The 16,074-nt window shown below is 33.9% G+C and overlaps 1 protein-coding gene across 2 annotated transcripts in view; it reads left to right on the top strand.

The window, feature by feature from the left end:
• Positions 1 to 16,074, top strand: part of LOC117220831 (potassium channel subfamily K member 6) — a 1,018,768-nt gene that overhangs the window by 439,061 nt on the left and 563,633 nt on the right. For both annotated transcript variants that reach the window (XM_076528337.1, XM_076528335.1), the window contains exon 5: positions 11,211 to 11,269. The gene's annotated coding sequence lies outside the window, so the exon portion shown is untranslated. The remainder of the gene's footprint in view (positions 1 to 11,210; positions 11,270 to 16,074) is intronic.

Below are 16,074 nucleotides of genomic sequence, written 5' to 3'. Positions count from 1 at the left end.
GCGTTAAATCCACTATCAATAAAATTGATATTATTGTGAGAATATTAACATACGTACGTATAAACCACGATACTGATTTGACATTATTCTTTATCATCACAAATATATTATTTTAATTCTATTTATATTACAATCACGATGTAATTTGTTTACAAGAATCATTTTATAACTCATGGGCATCAAATGACAAACAAATTAATTATTTCGAAATATCAATGGCAATCTTTTTAAATAAATCAATCCACTGTACATTTGTGATTTATGCCGATACTTTAATGAACTAACATTTAATGAATATTTACAAAATTTGAAATACGTCGAATGATTAAATTTTAATTAATGACATCTGCTGGTTTAACTATGCAAGTGTTGTATAAATTGTAATTCTCTAAGGAAATGAAAGAAATCAATTCTACAATCAAATCATATTTACCAGTACTTTTTTCATATTTAACCCAACGTTTGTCCGCACTTCCACATGCATAAGTACATACATATACACATCAAAACACACTCCGAATAAGTACCTCTCACAATGAGTACCACTTTTTACCTGCGGTTTCATTTCGAACGTGTTACTCGTTTAATATTCTCAAAACCTTTTTGCCATTCTATTTACAGAAAAAATAAAGGTGAATTACCTCCTTGCTGACCCTACAGCAATGTAAACTATTGAGTTGGCAACAAAGTAATTACCGATTTCAGTTATAGATGTCTCTCACTCCCATTTTTATGATATCCGTAAATGTTATATTATAAAATTATTATTATTATTATTATTATTATGTTATTTTTTATTATCCGTGAATGTTAGCAACTGGACAAATTGAATGCAGCGGTCAAGGAAAAGTGACCAGAATTGGTCAATCGTAAAGGTGTCATTTTCCACCACGTCTTTGTCCACTCGGCAAAAATTCATGGATATTGGTTGGGAATCGATGTTACACCCACCATATAGCCCTGATCTCGCGCCATCGGATTACCACTTATTTCGATCCCTGGACAACTCCCATCGTGGTAAAACTTTTAATGATGATGACGCTGTAAAATCTCACTTAACTCAGTTTTTGGCCGAAAAGGATCAGACTTTCTACGAGCATGGAATTTTCAAGTTGTCAGAGAGATGGCAAAAGGTCATCGAACAAAATGGAAAATACATTACAGATTCAACTTCATTCCAAGTAAAAAAAATTTTTTATTTCATTGAACAAATCGGCAATTACTTAGTTGCCAACCCAATACATCAATATTATTCTTGGACATTGATTATTAAGAGATCTGACGTGTCCATTTCTTTGTTACATTTCAGCAATCTATTATGTTTCATTGAAAATGAATGGAAGCAGAATAAATTTACCTAATTCATATATTGTCAACTTATTTCTCTTGTCTATGTACACACATTGTTTATAAATCTGATATGCTACGTGTGCTTTTTGATTTTGCAACTTTTATGACTTTTCGATTTTCAGCGTCTTGATTTTTCAATCTCATTAACCCTTTCGTAATGAATCTCTTTATTCCAGTGGATAAAAGAAATAATAAAATCACATAGCAGAGAGAAAAAATATTATTACAAAATTTTCGTACATCTTTTGGACCAAGCAGTATGGAATGGTTACATATTGTTAGGTTGGCCAATAAGTTCGTGCAGTTTTTGACAATGTCTATCTTTTTGCAGTCTAGTTTGCAATTAACTTCATTCCGAACCTTTAATATGCAACAACTAATTGATTTTTACATTTAAATATTGTATCGAAGATGGACAACTTCAAAGAGCATTTGCGATATACTATGGCTTTTTTATTATAAGATGAGGGAAGAAGCAAAAAGTTGTGTGATGTGTACGGGTCGGATGCGGTTAAAGGACGTGTATACCAGAAATGGTTTGCAAAGTTTCGTGATGGAGATTCTTTTCTTAACCATTAAATTTTAAAACCCCTGAATTTTAAAAAATCGTTTTTTATAGGAATGTAGTCATAGGTTACGTAAAAAATAAATAAAAAAATCTAGGTAATTATATTGAGTATTTATTTTGAAAAAAAGTTGTATGTAGACTTTTGGCAACAATATGCGTTTATTACTAAAATTATTGTAGACGCGTAAATAAATGGTTATGTATTTATATTATCTATTAGTATAGGAATTTTCACATTATTTATAAATGAAATGCAGCAAAGCAATTGCGATTTTTGTTGTGACACAAAGCAACCTTCCATTTGATGCACTCAGTCCGTGAAACTCGAAAAAAGAAAATATCTCTCCAAGTAACACATTGAAGGTTATCACCCATCACATTCAAATGTCAAAAAACATATAACTTACTCGCCAAAAGTAATGTCAAGTCTTTTATTTCACGCATGGTCTATTGTCTATTGTTATCAACGTGTGTTCGGAAACGCGCATACTCAGGTTTTTGAATAAAATTAAGTGGAACTGGAATGTAGACAATTAGCAACAATATGCATTTAAGGGTTAAAGATGCACCATGCGCTGGTCGACCACAGGATGTGTATAATGATCGACTGAAAGTTTAGAAAATCGCTGGTTTCATCAGCTGGCTCGACGTTTGGGTTTCGCACCCGTTAACTGAGGCGAATCGCGTTACCCACATTTCAATCTGTGATATGCTTGCGAAACGTGAAGAAAGCGATTCGTTTCTGAAGCGAATGATTATGGGAGATGAAAAGTGGGTCATCTGCGATAACACTAAGCGTAAACGATCGTGGAATCACAGCGAACCACACCACAAACGATAGCAAAACCAGACCTCCAACTGAAAAAAGTTATGCTATCAATTTGATAGGATTACAAAGACGTAGTGTTTTACAAATTGCTTCCAAGCAATAGAACTGTTAATTCAGAAGTATACTGCGAGCAGTTAGACAAATTACAAAGATCCGTCGACAAAAAGCGTCTAAAACTGCTGAATCGTAAAGGAGTCGCCTTCCATCACGACAACCCCCCAGACCCCACACTTCACTTTAAGACAAGGGAAAAGATACACCAGCTGAGCTGGGATGTCCTATCACATCCATCATATTCTCCAGACGTTGCCTCAACAGATTTTCATTTGTTTCGTTCTTTACAGTATTCGCTAAATGGAAAAAAACTCATTTTTTGCGAGGAAAGGTGGGGAATTTGATAAAAGGGGGATTATGAATTTGTCCAAAAGAAGAGAAACTGGAGGACATGTAATTGAATAAAGATGTTTCTTTGTATACAAAAAATCTCTCCTTATTTACGCGTCAAAGCACCGCACGAACTTATTGGCCAACTTGATATATAAAAAGGAAGGCGGCACAAGAACACACTTGCAGTTTCGTCTTCAAGTAGCAAATAATCTAATTATAGCAAAATACCAGCAAACATTACCAGAAACGAGTAGGACAGGCCAAACATCTGCTTCATCATCACCGCATCGTTCGACAAAAGGACATTCTATTGAATATATTCCAGCAACTGCTAAAAAAAAACGACTAGATTATGTGCAGTATGCTATTCACGTCGAATTGGTGGCAAAAGAATTAGAAAGAAAACGAAATACTATTGCCCAGATTGCGACGTAGGTTTATGTACTCCGTGTTACAAGATATACCACTTAAGACGTAACAATGTATAATTGGATTTTTTCTCAATAACATTTGCAAAACGTGTTTGAAAGTTTTTTTTGTACTTGTTACCATCGACAGTATCATTTAAAACAATACAAAAGTTACACATTTTTTTTATTGAAATTCATAATTTTATATCCTTTTTCACGAATAAATAATTGATCCAAGGACACTATATTTAATTTGATTACAATACAAAACAACTCAAATAATTGAAAGGTATTTTGTGAAGTAAGTTATTTTGATAACAGTATTCCAATAGTCCAGTTTAGGGATCGAAAAGATCGATTCTGAATCGCAACGTCAAAGATCGATTCACCAGAAAATCAATCCGTGAAAAATTGATCCTCTGAAAATCCATTTAAAACAAATCTGACCTAAAATGCAATGCTGTAATTCTCACGGCATTTTAAAATCGATTTACAAGATTACTCTCCACTTCAGTTATTGTTAATTCTTCATTTTTTCAAATCCTAAATGAATAAATAAATATATCAATCTAATTTCATTTATTAACCAGTCATTTAAAGGCAATGAATTTAAGAAGACGAAGTGTTGTCAATGGCAATAGTTAATAGCATTATGGCTACTATTAATCAAAGATCGATTTGTAATTAAAAACATCGATTCGTTCAAAAACGAATATTCAACAATCGATTAAAAAAGGCGATTCAGGATCATCCATCTCTAGTTTAAGAATGAATTTCCTCAAGCTGACAGATAAACAATGTAATATAGTCGTTTCTTATTGGTATTCGAAGGAACTCAAAACATTTGACAAAATATACGAAACAGTTTTTGTGCGAGTTACTGTGCCCTTAAGAAGATGAAGAGTTAACTACTGTGTGTCAGTTACTGTGCCTTTTCTATTTATTGTGTGCCAATGTCTGTACACTGATCTAATTACTGCACTTCAATTACTGTGTTCAGTTCTAGTTAAATAATTCTAGAACAAAAATATAAAGACATGAAATATTCCGTATTAAATAATTTAGCATAATTTATTATATGTGTTTCAATACTTGCCATATTATTCAAAAGAGGAAATAAAATCACGTGTAGCGTACACAGATTTCACGGACTAAGAAAGTAAGGTTTGACGTAACACGTGGTTTACTGTGAGGGGGTTCAGTAATCGAAGCACGCATCAAAAGAGATACGAAAACTTAATGCAGTTACAGTGCATAGTTATAAAAACAGGACTGTATGAACAGAATAGTTTTGTTTAATGTTCTGAATTACTTTAAATAAAAACATATATATCTAAGAAGTCGATTATATTACTGGTTTTCTTTCATTTAAATGAGTGTTACGAACGTAATAGTTTGTTTTTGATTTTGAACATCTTTATTTGCAACATGGTTTCTTAAGTTTTAACAAGATCAAGACAAAAACACATCAAACCATTACCAGAAATATAAAAAATTGTTTCCCGCATTTTATACATCTTAAAAAGTTAAACTTTTGATTGGACTATGAAAATTACAGATCAAATTTTACTTCACGAATTGACTATCTGTAATTTAATAATGTTGTTTTTAAATATAAGTAAAATTATTGTAAGAGCACAGTAACCGGCGGGCACAGTAATTGATACATTTACCCTATTGTCACGTTCTTATAAATATACAGTTATTAGAACATCTATTCTTCACTCTATAACTAAACTCAAAAGTGATGACCAAGTTCGAACTCAAATGATAGCGAACGTATTCTTTGAACATCATTATTTTTTACTGATTCGACGAGAGCATATTCTCAACTATAACTTACTGACAGAAAATCATGAATACTTAACCCTTAGCGGACGACGACTTTTTCGGCAGAGTCAGGTAGCAGGACGAGGCGATTTTTGCAAATATGTCGAGTGTCTTATATGGTACAATAAAGTAATCTTTCATATAAATTATCTTACAAAAACGTTATATTTCGTTAGTTCACCTATATTCACACTTTTATGAATATAATTTTACACAAATTATGATTTGTAATTTCGTTCGGTGTGATAGTTTATAAAACATTGACCAAGATGCATTCTTGGTTTATCTGGACATGTATCATAGAAATAGGTCGTCTCATGTCTTCCCTCTGGTTTGTTTCGACTGGAACAAACTTTGCAATCTTTCTTTGTGCCAATAACAATTACATGCAGTTTTCCATTGACGAAAATCTCCTCGCAATTTGTTGATCAATGTTTTGCGAAAGTTCAAATGTGTAACTGGATATTCGCTTCTCTGCCTTTTTACATGTTTGTAGAGAATGTACGAATTGATTAAACAAATTTCTAGTCCACGGAAAAATAATTTGCGCCACCACTTCAGGGACATTCGCATAAAACAGTACGTTGAATAATGTTGGAGATAATAAAATCTAACATAAACACCGACTGGCGCCTCTCACTCGCCATCCGACCTGTCGCGCGAAACGCCGTGGCAAGTGAGACTCGCCATCTGACCGCAAAGGGTTAAATTTTCATATTTCGTGTTTCTAACAGATTTTCGGGGCTCCGACCCCGAGCTGTGTACGTCGGACGTAGACGCACATTTGAAAATCGCTTATAGAAAAACGAAAGCATTATTTTCATCAGTATAAATTCATTTGACGCATACATCGGACGGGTATAGGAAGACGTTCCGTCTTAAGACAAGGTCTGCGTGTGTGTGTTTACGCGTGTGGGTATTTGCCTGTTTGTATAAATAGTGGATAATTTAGGTACACGGTGAGCCAAGGTATTAGCATGTACGGTTTCGCGCTTTCTCCGGTATTCACGTGTGGAATCCAAAGTACACTCCCGTATAAATCATCCGATAGAAATGGCCGGTAACTCATTGGCCACGGCGCGCGGTGCACGGCGTTGCGCGGCGTAAATCGAGAAGGTTGTGACAATGATTCAGCGCGGGTTTATGGCTCGCCGTGTAATTAAGTCGTATCCGACGAGCATTACGCATGCAAACGCGGGACCGGGTCCACATTTGGTGTGGACCGGCTCCAGCCCGCCGTTCGCTAGCCGTAATCGGATCGTCTCGCCACCGCTCCTGGAAAATTCTTTCGACCCTTGTAAATTTCCACTTTCGACCGTAGCTCATTTTTTATCGGACCTTTCCTTTGCTCTGGCTTTCCCCGCCTTGTCTGTTCCACGTGTCTCCTGCGCTTTCTATGTAATCTTCTGCCACGGGGAAAACGTAATTGTTGCGCGGGTTGCAAGGTAGGCGAGCGGGGGGCCGCGAGCGAAGGATAAACATCACGATGGTATGAAGTTGTTAACTCGAACGCGAACGTGATGGAAAGCAAATTGCATTTATGCCCGTGAAAAATTGCCAGCTACCATGCGCGTGAAACAAAAAATAACCGAGACAAGCCCGATTTTTCTGAATTGGTTTTCTCGCAACCTGATCCTTGTCTTCGTCCGATCGCTCGCTATTGTTCAATTACTCGTGTCCAAGGTCTCGTTGATCACGAGGAAAATTGAATTGATTGAACGTCACGTCGTCTGTGAGGAGGCTGATACACTCTGGTAATGATCGATGTGTATCGGGGAGATTAAAATTGCTGGCAACTTCCAAGCGGAGTTGTTAGCAAGACTTTAATAACAAAACTGACGAGTGCAGTTGAATATTATCGAGTGCGATGTTAAAGTTCTCAATTCGACATCGATCACTGTCCAAAATCTATCCGACTTCGAGATCGTTCTCAGTCCGCGAATATAGCAAGTTAATCTTTTACGATTCAAAAACTTTTCGATTTTAAATTCCTCCCCATAAATCTTTTAACTTCAACATACATTCTTTGCAATTCAAATATCTTCTGCCTCATTTACTCTGATCGTCATCTCGTGGAGGTCATACCTCTTCAACACGGTTGTTGCGCATAAACTTTTACTAATTTATGCGTTTTCTTATTTACTTTCCATTTTTATTTCTTTCACTATCTTTCCATTATTTGTACCTCTGATAGCACTAATGGATTATATCATCTGTCTACAGGAATTCCGTTTCCGGAATGGTTGGGACTAAACTTATATTTTGTGTATTTATACACAAGCTTTTGTTGTATTTTGCACGTTCATGTGCCGACTAACTCGAAGTCGCTCAGAATCTATGTTTCGTTTGATTTAGACTCAACTCAGGGCAGCTTAGTATCGGATCAAAATCTATGTTTTACTTATTTTCTACTCAGCTCGAAGCAGCTCAGATCAATGTTTCACTTGACTTCGAATTAGCTCAGGTCGAGTCAGATCTATTTTTCACTTGACTTCTACTCAAGGCAGTTTAGATCTATGTCTCACTTGATTTAGAATCTACTCAGGGCAGCTTAGTATCGGATCAAAATCTATGTTTTACTTATTTTCTACTCAGCTCGAAGCAGCTCAGATCAATGTTTCACTTGACTTCGAATTAGCTCAGGTCGAATCAGATCTATTTTTCACTTGACTTCTACTCAAGGCAGTTTAGATCTATGTCTCACTTGATTTAGAATCCACTCAGGGCATCTCAGTATCGGTTCAGAATCTAACGAGATGAATCTAACTCAGAATTACTTCGGTCCTCCTTACTCTTCCTAATTTAGAAATGGACGGCGAGAAATGCTGCCCAATCACGGCAGGCTCAAAACAGAGCGACGACTGCTCAAACAATAATTATTGGGACCTAGGAGGAGGTATCGCAGACGCCTCCAGAGGGGTTTAAATCTCGAGGGAAAGTTTGAAAATCTTCAACTTCTGGAAACGTTTCACGCTAAGTAACACGAGTCCCAAAGTGTTAACGAGTCGAACAGGCCCACACCCTAGCCATTGAGGACACAAGGCACATGGCCCCTGCCATAAACCTCAGCTGCGCAATCCTTAATACTACAATATGTGTTATTGAAGTCATATGCATAGTAAATGAAAATAGTTCATGTAAACTTATGTCCGAAGATGCTTTATTGAAAAGATATAAGATTTCAAAGATATTTATGATCTATTGTGGCAGTTATAAAAATGTTCGAAAATTCCTTCTCCTGCAAGAATGCAGATTTTCATCCGTCGAATTAGTAATTGTTGCACTGATTCAAACATTCCATCAGTATTGGTAGTAATAGTAAGCACATTTCGAATACATTCGCTGAGTTGATCTTCCGATTTTATCGTATTTTTATAAATCAACGTCCACAGCAATAAAGCTTGTTTGAAACATTTTTCATCTATTTGATCCTAGTAACACAATATAAATTTGGACACAATCTTTCTGGACACCCTGAACAATAAATAATAGTAGTAAAAAACAACTGAGTTGATTTGAATAAATAGAAGAAAATATGTATTCTATATAAGCATTACGTACACACCGCGACTTCTTAAAATCATGAATGTGTACAAAACTTTTGTATATGAATATATACAGAGTATCCTTTCTGTAGTAACATACACAAAATTGACCAGAATTCGTGCTGTTTCACAGTAATAATAACAGTTCATAAGAAAAACGGGTTCGACAAAACTATAAGACAGATTGGGTTCTTCGTAAAAAGTGAACACATAGAATTCTTTTTGTTATTTTTTAATAATGTGTATGTCCACCTTTTCTTCTTACTTCCAACATTCTTTGTGATAGAGATTTATACAGTTTTTTAATTGTGTTTTATATCAAATTCGTCCACGTATCCTCAATACACTTTTTTAATTCTTCTATGGTGTTAAACTGCTTTCCTCTTAAGTATACTTGAGTATATTCCCCAACAGAGTTTTCAATAATATTCAAATCCGGCGATCTTGCAGACCACGGTAAAATATCTATATTTTTATAAGCTCGTGTTATTCCTGCAATATGCACAGCTGTTGAGAGATATACTTTTGCTTAGCTATTTTTTGTGCATATTTCGATAGTTGCGTACTAACGTTATCCACGTATGTTTTACTATTCATTTTTACAGAAACAAATTAAATATCCGTCTTTCCATAGTATCCTATAGCTGCCCACATCATAATACCACCGCCACCCATTTGCCGCCTTCGCAACAAGATTTTCTCTTCCCTCAAATCAGGAAAATAATAATATAGGTCCATCAGGTCCATCTAAATTAAAACGCTTTTCGTCAGGAAAGATTTTTTTTCTTCCACTTTTTACGCCAATGTATCCGACGCTCTGCTAATTCCAATTTGGCTTGATTACGTTTGTCAGTTAGTGGCAGTTGTTTCTACATTTTAAGCTTTTTCAAATAAATACTTAGAACCATTATTATTCTCTGCACTGTCCTAACAATCGTTCACACGTCGGATTCCGCTGCTATTTGCCATGTCCTTGATTTTGGACGACCACCGAGGTCCTTTTTAACATATTTTGTTTATTTTTTAAATAGCTGTAAAATATGCAACGACTTCTCCCTAATATATGGGCAATTTTTCGCACTGAATAATTTTCCTTCTTCAAATTGTTAATTATTATATATTGATCTCTGTTGCATTTAGTTCTTTTCCTTGCGGAATTTTGTATAATAAAAAACTACTGCACACACAATATCACCTTAAATACTGCACGCCTAATAACAACAATTGGAAACGAAAGTCTCTTTTCGTAGTGTTTAGTTTGTCGGTTTACCGGAGACTGTTTCATAGTTTTGTCGCGGTTCGAGTAGCATGATTATATTTTTTGCCCCAGAGTTTTCGAGACCGTTGACTTACGTATTTCATACAACTGAGCGATATGCTTTTTTAGATTGTAAACAATAATACTACGAGTGAAAGAAAAATAAATTTTTAAGTTACATAGAAATTTTTGCAATTTTCGTGAGTGCCTCATAGTTTTGTCACGGTGTGTATTTCCTACTCCATTATAGGAATTATTCTGTTTGGTTGTTGGAGTTTCTGATAATGGATATTCGTTACTGGAACTTATGGGATTTATTTTTTAACGACAAGTCCAACTTAAAAATAACTGAAATACACTTTATTCAAATTCTCTTGTCATTAATACAATAACAATGTATACTACAATGTGAACTGATCGTGGATACCTGAACATGACACTATTATTTACAACGTAACGATTATAAAAGCTGATTGAAAGCTGACAAGCGCGTAGCCATTAACAGTCAGGCATTATTGTCCAAAAAGCGACCAATGAATTAAGCAATGTTTTCATTGTAGTTAAACACATCACTGACAAAGTATAATAAAAGAAAGTATAAAAAATGCGTCTACGAAGAATTTTTCTATTACAAATTCTGACAATAAAAAGAATTGTCCACCACACATGTGAGTCATTATATTATTCATAGATGAAATGTACTACGTTCTCCCGTTTTTCGTATTAAACAGTGCAACATTTAAAATTTAATTAACGTATGCAACGAACATTATCTCGACTACTATACAAATAAAGTATACGCATATTTCATTTTTCACTTCTTAATCAAATAAATTAATTAATACATATTTTATTAATTACTATTATATTAATGATTATTTTAATAAAAATAATTTTCACTTCTTCCAAATATCGTATCTGCAAAAATATTCAAAGTCGCGATATAGTTATGATGCTTTCACGTAGATAGTTTCGAAATTGGAACGTTCCGGACTTGATTTTTAGTAATCGATCTCGTTTTCGCATTTTTCAGAGAATCGGTGACGACCAATTACATTGAAGAAGGATCTGTCCTATGAGCCCCTCGATGTGGTAAGTTCCGACGATTTTTAATTTCGTGAAGTAACGAGGATTTAATTCATAAAGTGTTGCCTCCAAATGGCTGGGACTTTAACGAGCACATTAAAGTGGTTTCGAGCCATGCCGGAACTGGTACGTATTACGTACTCCAGAGGCTGTCGGCCGTTAAACTTTGCGCGAAGAAATTTTTTTACATGAGGAATGAACTTCTTTAATTTTACGTTATGAAATATACGAAATATCATTCGGAATTAGAACCGCGTTCTGTTCGAATTGACGAATCTGAACGCTTCACATTCTTAATTTGTGAATCCTCTCGCAGCTACTGTCAAATATAGAGCATTTCGAAATATTTAAATTATTAGGAAATTTCGAAAAACGTCACAGACGTACTAAGGGTAGTTCGTCTATTACCGGACACTTGAGATTCTTTCTAAGGAAATATGAAAAGATGATATTTTACACCTTTTAATTTCCACGAATTTCAAGTTAACAATAATACAATTTGAGACAAAAAGTACAAAATGAGAAACATTATTATAATATTAACTTAAACTAACTTTGAACGTTAGTTTAAAATTTTAAAGAAAGGTTTAAGTGATCACTGTTACCAGAGGCAACAAAGATTCGTGATACAGTTTATGAGAAGTTCAAAATAATTGACAATGATCACATTCAAAGGGTGTCCCAGTATCGGTGGTACAATCAAGAAGGGGATGATTCTACATAAAAAACAAATCGAAAATAAAGAATAACATTTTTCAGTTCAAGCGCCGTTGTAGCGAAAATCGAATTCGAATATTCACAATTTCCAACGATTTTTATATTAATAAAGTAAGTTTGTAACTAAATTTCGTGTCTTATTTTCAATGACATCCATTCTAAATCCGTAGACAAAAGTACTTCACGATACTACTTATATTAGTACTATCTATAAATCATACTATACTAGAGCTACAGCTGATAACGAAAGTATTCGAACGCCTTTGAAAATGAAATAACTTTTTTAGAACTAGACTAAACTAGTTGAATATTTTTTTAGATGATAGTGATACCAGTCTACCAGATCATAACTAGAATCCTTTTCTTTAATTTTGCTATTGTAATAAAAAATAATAAAAAGAATAAAGAAGTAATAAAAAATACTCTTGTTTGAATATTCAAAATCGATTTTAGCGACAACGAAACCTCAAATGAAAAAATGTTATTCCTTCTTTTTTATTCGTTTTTTTCGTGTAGAATCGCTCCCTGCTCGGTTATACCACCGATGCTGATACACCCTCTATAGTTCATTTCATAATTTGAACATTGTACCGAGCCTTCATCTGTTATGCCTAGGGTCTAGCAGCTTCACGTGGTCGGAAGGCCTAGCTTTTGGTGTTTTGGTAAGGAAATGCGTGGTCTAACATAATCGTAATCTAGAGTCTTTATTCATACGTAAGCAATTAAAAAAAAAAGTAACCCTCAACATCCAGGAAACACGTTTCTATGGACAACGATCGACTTGCCTTTGCTTCCTCAAGCATTTGCCTGTTATATCAGAGTGTTTCTAACGTCGGGTTCTTCTCAAAGTACACGGCAATAAATATAAAAATGAATGGATTATTTAAATAATGGTATTAAATACTTGTTATTTTGATTGTGAAATTGTTTAATTACTTATCGTATATTCAGTTTTATTGTCTCGAAGTTACACGTCCATTGAGAACCTACTATATACGTTTGATTATCTTCAACTTAACTTTTCTCCAAAAAGTAAAAACATGTCCTGGAATCTCAATGGAAAACTATTCCTTGAACTGTCCTGGACATTATTATACAAAATTTTCTTGCAGTGGCCCGTATTTGTAATTGTAATCATGGTTTTTAGTAGCGCGTCCGAAAACAAATCGGGACATTCTTGAGAAATGAGTTTGTTCGTCACTCAATGACAAAAAATAGATGTGTTTCGTTTAATTCAGAACACATTCTATTTAAACGATTGCACAGAAGAAGTTTACAAAGGTTTAGAAAGTTTTGCAACCTTCTATGTGTGGATATTAATAATAGATTAAAGCACATTCGAAAAGCTTCCAGATTGAATTCTTGTAAAGATCTTATGAAGAATATGCTATTGATGTCTGATTTTTGCGAATAGTTTCGCACATAATTTCTTATCATTTATTAACCTGTTACACTGAAATATTTGTGGCAGGTTTATGTGTTATGTTCAAATATGTGTCAGTTATGTATGTACTTCTAGTTTCTTGTTATTTCTCAACCTCTTACAATGAAATATTTGTTGCTTGTTTATGTATCATGTTCAAATGTCTATCAGTTATGTATGTATATATTCCGTTAGTATGTGTGTTAGCTGTTCATTTATTATCTTGATATATGTATATAATGTACTTAAATTACATAACAGATTTTTATGTACCTTGACTTATTATTTATATTCTGTTACATTGAAATATTTGTTGCTTGTTTATGTATTATGCTTTAATATGTGTCAGTTATATATTTATTATGTTACAATGTGTTACCCGGCACCTAGTAATTCTTAATAAAAAATGTTTTGAATACAAATTAGTACACAATTTCTAAAAAATTACAGTACTAAATGTTGATAAAAGGTTTTTTTATACGACAAAAGAACAAAATCGTTGCAATTTTTTTAACATAACTGTATATTATTTATGTACAAATCGATTTGTATTCCTTTTAAAAAATTATTAACGTACTTAGGTCGAAAATTAATTAGTTTAGAAGTTATGATTATGGTCCCGAACGCTCACAAGATCGCATCGCTGTGCACCACTCGGGGATAGGTTTTCGTGAACTAGCCAATGCCTATTTTATCGTTGGAGCACCACTATGTAAAATAGAAGTTTCGTAGCCGATGACTATTTCATTACCGATACGTCGCTATGGGTAAAAGAGTAAAAGAGTGTAAATAACTTTATCATAGTTTTATACAGTTCGAGCGGCAAAAGTATATTGTTGTGGGTCGTATTAGCTACTGGAATCGAAATAATCATTAACTTAAGGGAGTATATTCTAGTGTAAATTATGTTCTTCATTAACTTTTTGGGGATTTACAAGGTTTATTTATACATGGTTCAATAATATTTAACAATTGTTTGAGTTAAACAAAGTTAAAATTGGTGGCATTGGCTCCTTTGAAACATAACCGAGTTTCAAAAGGATCGTCCCATGGTGTCCATGATTGCGGTCATTTTGTTTATCTGAAATGAAAAAACGTGCAAAATTCTTAATTAGTATGAGTTCCACTAGAGCAGGTACTAGAACAATAAAAAAGATCTATGGTTAAAAAAAGAAATTTTGAAATTTGAAGAAGTAAAGAAAAAGTAAAAAATATAAATGTTTGGTTTGGTTCTAGTTTGCTTTGGTTCTCTATTTGTATACAGTATTTGTATACAAAACTTGAAATGTATTGTTCTCCAAAGTATGTTTTTACAAATACTGCATTTTACAAATACCAAATCAAAAATTTTTATATAAATACTGTATTTTTTACTGTATACAGTATAATACTGTACGTATGCAAGTATACGTACATGTATACAGGGTGGGGCATTTTAAACAGGTCACCAGAATAACTCGCTTGTTTTTGAAGATAGGAGAAAATGCATTAGACCAAACTTACTTGGTATCGGGGGGCTCATATATATATAATCTGGTATTACCAATTTTTCTGTAGGTGGAGGCGTCAAGGAGATATGAAGGTCAATTCTGTTTTTTTAAGTGGAACAGTAAGATTTTATACTTACATTCTGATAGAGTGTTTCGAGGCGAATACAATGAACTATTATGAAGGTCATTCAAGGTCACCCAAAGTGACACAGAAAAGCAAAGCTAGAATACAGTAAAACGGCAAATAATCACACAAATTTGTTTATAAATCTAATCAAAAAATAATGTCATCTATTTACTTGTGTGCAATTTTTATCGTCATAATGTAAAAGCTAAGATCAAGTCCAATGCAACGACCACAATACTATGACCATATGACATTTAGTACGAAAAGTCCAGAAATATTTACGACGTTTCTAATCCTTCGCTGAAATGTATAAATTTCTGAATTTTTCTTCAAATTATTTTCTAAAACAGATAATTTAAAATTACCAATAGTGTTTGAGGATACAGATAAGCGTACAATGTGATTGAATGTTTGTTTATCTTTTGTGTCCCGTGTCACGTAATACACGCACGTGATACACAAGTATTCGAAAAGTACTCTGAGACAATTTATTTTCTCTTGCAGTTGACTTTGGGTGACCTCGAATGACCTTCAAATAGTTCATTGTATTCGCCTCGAAACACTCTATCAGAATGTAAGTAAAAAAACTTACTGTTCCATTTAAACAAACAGAATTGACCTTCACATCTCCTTGACGCCTCCACCTACAGAAAAATTGGTAATACCAGATTATATATATATATGAGCCCTCCGATACCAAGTAACTTTGGTCTAATGCATTTTCTCCCATCTTCAAAAACAAGCGAGTTATTCAGGTGACCTGTTTAAAATGCCCCACCCTGTATAGTGTACATACGTGTACGTAAACGTATAGTATATTTGTATACAGATTTGTGTACAAATACACTAATATCATCCATATTATGAATAATCAGCCATTTGTATCTTTCTTGATTTTATGAATTCGAAGTTATTCTTAACGTTTTGCAAACGTATTTTTCAACCCACACTCTTCAAGAAAATATAAAAAATCGTTTTTTTCTCAAATATTCACACTAGAATACTCCTTTAAGAAATTCCAAAGAATCTTCATCTCAGCAGTTGAGATTTAAAT

The sequence above is a fragment of the Megalopta genalis genome, chromosome 1 (assembly GCF_051020955.1).
Source record: "Megalopta genalis isolate 19385.01 chromosome 1, iyMegGena1_principal, whole genome shotgun sequence".
Classification (NCBI taxonomy): domain Eukaryota; kingdom Metazoa; phylum Arthropoda; class Insecta; order Hymenoptera; family Halictidae; genus Megalopta; species Megalopta genalis.
This window is presented reverse-complemented; position numbering and strand designations above follow the sequence as displayed.